The sequence below is a fragment of the Macrobrachium nipponense genome, chromosome 16 (assembly GCF_015104395.2).
Source record: "Macrobrachium nipponense isolate FS-2020 chromosome 16, ASM1510439v2, whole genome shotgun sequence".
Classification (NCBI taxonomy): domain Eukaryota; kingdom Metazoa; phylum Arthropoda; class Malacostraca; order Decapoda; family Palaemonidae; genus Macrobrachium; species Macrobrachium nipponense.
This window is the reverse complement of record NC_087209.1, coordinates 78,401,351-78,406,350: the sequence shown is the minus strand read 5'-3', so window position 1 is coordinate 78,406,350 and position 5,000 is coordinate 78,401,351. Positions and strand designations below refer to the sequence as shown.

The 5,000-nt window shown below is 35.5% G+C and overlaps 1 protein-coding gene across 1 annotated transcript in view; it reads right to left on the bottom strand.

Annotated features, from left to right (window-relative positions):
- The window catches only part of LOC135195377 (ionotropic receptor 21a-like), a 71,401-nt gene that overhangs the window by 10,168 nt on the left and 56,233 nt on the right, over nucleotides 1-5,000 (bottom strand).

The following is a 5,000-nucleotide window of genomic DNA, read 5'->3' as shown; positions in this document are numbered from 1 at the left end:
CCTGGCCTGCCCTAACCCACAAAAACCCAACCCACTCCCACCCAACCCCCAACACTTTTATAATAATAATAATGAAAAAGTTAAGTATATCTTAGTTTAACCAAACCACTGAGCTGATTAACAGCTTTCCTAGGGCTGGCTTGAAGGATTAGATTTTCATTTTTACGTGGCTAGGAACCAATTGGCTACTAAGCAAAGGGTTCTACAGCTTATTGTGGGATCCGAACCACATTATATTGAGAAATGAATTTCTAATCACCAGAAATAAATTCTTTTGGTTCCGCCTTGGCAGCAGCGGGGAGCGAACTCGGGCTACCAAATTGATGGGCGACTACGCAACCCACTTGTCCACTGAGGAACTAATATTAATAGTGAGTGTTATTATTATTATTATTATTATTATTATTATTATTATTGTTATTATTATTATTTTTTATTATTATTATTATTATTATTATTATTACCGGTGGCAGGTCCACGAAAATATAGCGGTGTTGGAGTTCTAAGTTCACCTTCAGGGTGCTAAAGCTATTGATATTTATAAAGCAGCATCAACTCTCACACAGCTATACTATTGTGGACCTACACCATTATTATCATTTTCGACACGGAAAACTGTGCCCATTATTATTATTATTATTATTATTATTATTATTATTATTATTATTATTAATTATTATTTTAAAAAATCCTCATAGTAGCACGAGTCCTCAAATGGAGAAACAAATTCACAGTTATGTAAATGTACATATATTTAAATTTAAAAATCAGCAAAGATAGCTTTGCTGTTTTTAAATTTAAATATATGTACATTTACATAACTGTGGATTTGCTTTCTCCATTATTATTATTTTATTATTATATTATTATTATTATTATTATTATTAAAAGTAATGGCTATTTCAGCAGCATTACGCTTATAGAGTTTCTTCTCTATTTTTCGAATAGCGGCTTTTTCAGTACTACTTAAACAGGCTAGTAGAGCGCCCATGTAGGTCATTAAAAATATACACTGATCTTACCTTGTATTTCAAAGATGACCTCCATAGGCGCTCTACTAGCCTGTTTAATTAGTACTGAAAAAGACGCTATTCGAAAAACAGAGAAGAATCTCTATAAGCGTAACGCTGATGAAGTAGCCATTTCTTTTAATAAAGTATGCTTGAGAAAGGGTCTGCTTCCTACATATTATTATTATTATTATTATTATTATTATTATTATTATTATTATTATTATTAATAGCAAAGATCAACAGTAACTATAACAGAAATAATTTAATAATAGTGATGATGATGACATTATTGCATACTAAATTTTTCTTTTATGATTACAATATTATTATTATTACCGAAAGAATCAGTATTCTTATATCCGCATCATTTCTGCTACAACCAGTCATCATATTAACAATGAAATATGCTGCTCAAAGCGTACGAAAAGTAAGCTTCACTTTTTCCCACACTTCCACCCACAAAAAAAAAAAAAAGCATGTCTGTGTCTCTTTTACATCTATTTGTTTTTTTTACAGGTGTCTGTGTTTCTTTTACAGGTGCCAGTGTTTCTTTTACAAGGTTTCTGTTTCACATTGCCTGATTTAGCCTTACGAGATGATATACAGTTCTGATTGCTATCCCTGATCTCTTTTAGATGTTTAGGACCAATTTTAATTTAGACCCCATTTTTCTCTTTCTTCTTTTTCTGAACTCTAGACTTATCAGTTCTACATACAAATTACAAGTTTCAGCATAATTGCCTGAACGCGTGAGCAGTTTCCATCGAGAGAGAGAGAGAGAGAGAGAGAGAGAGAGAGAGAGAGAGAGAGAGAGAGAGAAGGGGGGTGGGGGTGTTCATTCATGAATATGACCTGATAAATTGCCGTTCTTTGCTCGCCTCCAGCACACAACAAAAACTGTCTCATTAAGTAATCGAAGGCAAAGTGACTAATGGCCTCCTGCCTTTTCCTCCTTCCGGCATCAGTAGCGACTTTTTTTCGTAACGTCAGTCGACAGAAATCAATCAATCAGATTCTGACTTCATACTGCACAAATGCTCAGTACTAAGGCTCAAGAAACTGCGGATATATGGAGCGCGTTATAAAGGTCATCATCGAACTAATAAACATTGATAAGCTCAATGAAGAAAATGGTGTTACAATGATTTAACTGAGAACAGATATTGATCAACAAATGTATGAAGATTTCAGTACAATTGCGTTGTCCATCGTTTCTGAAAAGCATAATGATAGCTTTGTTTTTTAATTAATTATTGATATCTCTGCTTCTCGGCTATTTATTTGCATATTTTTCTTTTCATTTTTCCTCATTGCTAAATAATTAACTATAAAAGCGTTCGAACAATCGTGCAACAAATACTTGTATCCATAATTGATATGATGTAGAGTTTGACGTTTCACTGTACTTTTTGTACTTCATGAAATGGGTTTAATATTGTCTTATTCATATTCATTTCCAACCTGATAAAACCATTTTCGTGATTAGTTTATTGGGTTATCTGCTCATTATTTATCTGATTATTTTGAATTATTCATGAATTTCAAATAGAGGTGATATTCAAGATCGTATTAAACACATCTACGGTGAACACCTTATAAGTGAATAACACAAATAACTAACATATTATAAACTGGGAATATTCACCATTAAGTATAAATCAACAAAAGAAAATGAGAAAACTATGCCTTCGTTAAAATAGTGCGTGTGTGATCTATCAGTAACAATAAAACCCGAGTGGATCTTACTTGTTTGTCCGCCCTTGGTAACGCCGGTGTAGGTAGGGGATCGCGTGCAAACCTATTTGTCCGCCCTGGGTGAGGGACGGGGTAAGAAGGGGATCAGGAGGGTAGGGGAGACCTGACGAGAAGTTCCGGGTTCCAGCATAGCGTAGCGCACGCCATCAAGATCGTTAGAAATAAAACAGAATAAGCATTCATTCAGGGGTTACCTATAAATATGGAGGAATGACTTCCAGGCTCTCATTTGCTAGGACCACCACGAATGAAAGAATAAGGGGAACTGCTGAAGAACTATCAAAGAAGACCCAGGAAAGAACACTGCAGTAGTAAGATCATGTGAAGAGAAAGGAGAAACCTGATGGGAGGGAGAGCTAATGCAGATGGAGGTTCTTGGCGTGAGAGCTAATGCATAATTTAGTTTTCTGTAAACGAAAACTAGTGTAGTGGCTTTGTCTGGCAGTCCACACTTTTGTCACCCGTCAGATCTTAAAAACTACTATAGCTAGAGAGCAAAGAGAGAGCTGCAAATTTGTATGTTGATCATCCACACTCCAATCATTAGACACACCAAATTGCAATTGCAACCCTTAAGCCTCAGTAGTTTTTATTTTTATTTAAGATTAAGTTTAGTCATGGATCGTTCATCTGGCAACGCTTTCCGGAGGCGTGCGACGAGCTTTAACTTCAACCGCTTCTTTGGAACAACTGTGCCGCTGGCCTGCGCTGTCGAAGGATAGTTTTACACAGCATTACACTGTACAGAAAACTCGATTACGCAGAAGAAACTTCAGCGCATTTCTTACTTGTTCTTCATTTGAAACTTTCCTGTTTCACTTTAATGTTCAAAGTCAAGGTTATTGTTTCCTTCCTGATCTTGGCCTTCGTAAATGACGTCATCGGGGCAGCCGAAGTTCGGAGCAGAAACTTCTGCTTCCCATTTTCTTCAACGGAAACTTCCTCACAACAAAACACTGAAGTTGTAAACACCACATTGATTCTCGGAGCAACTGATCAACTGATCAATGTAATTGAGAGGCCTGATTGCACAGCCGCTCTGGAATGTTCAGCCACACTTTTCAGAGCGTTTCGGACAAGAGTTTACAAAATAGTAACTGGCAACTTTCACGAGACCATCCCTCGCATGATATGATTTAAGTATTTGAGTCCTAAATATAAATATTCAGTTCTTCAAAATGCTTCGAAAAAAACCTTTTAACTCATGCTATTTTTCTGCCAATTTTTGTATTATATTGTTTGCATGCATATTAATCTTATTCTGACTGTAAAGTTTAGGTTTTTATGTGAGTTTAAAAAGAAAAAAATATCAATTGGTGAACGAAGTTAACTGGAAGGTGCGCCAGATCTTTCCAGAGCGGGTGTACAAGTCTTAATATTACTACTGCCTGGAAGTCAATTTCTTACGAATTTTCTTCACGCTGATCTTTACTGTGATCCTAATTAACTTTTAACATGCGTAACTCAATAAAATGATTGATTTTCATAAGTATGAGTTACTGAACACTTACGCGAAGGATCAATACTAAAGTTGAAGTTATGCATGAAGTATATCACAGTCAAGATGAAACCACAAAAGGGGTTGTCATAAAACCCAGCCACAAAACACAGATATGGAGGTCAGGGATTTGCTCCGCAACCTGATGAATTCTGATGAAAGGGAAAAGTAGAAGTAGGAGTCTTTTCTCAAAACAGGTGTTTTTAATGAAATCCCAACGTAACAGTGGCTCAGCTGATAGCAGCTAAGTGTTTTATGACCTATGAGACTAATTGGTATGTTATATATATATATATATATATATATATATATATATATATATATATATATATATATATATAGTATATATAATATTATATAAGTTTATATATATATACATCTGTGTGTGTGTGTGTGTGTGTGTGTGGCATGGTATACATGTCAGAATGAAACATTTGTACGCGAACAAAAGGAAAACGAAAAATTTTGTAGAAATTATATTTCAAACATGCCCAAAACGAGGATTTTCAACGCATACTCAAAGGAGGCAGTTAACCCCCTAGACTGAGGTAGCACAACAGCCAGAAATAGCAGCCTGGATATTACAGTAATTTAAAAAAAACATATAACTTTACCGCAGTTTCTCCGCTTCTGACGTCACATCGAACAAAGTTCGTCGAGCAAAACTCGTCCATGTGGACGGCGCCTAACACGCATTTGACAGTTCATGGAAAATAAATTCATTGCCCACGTTC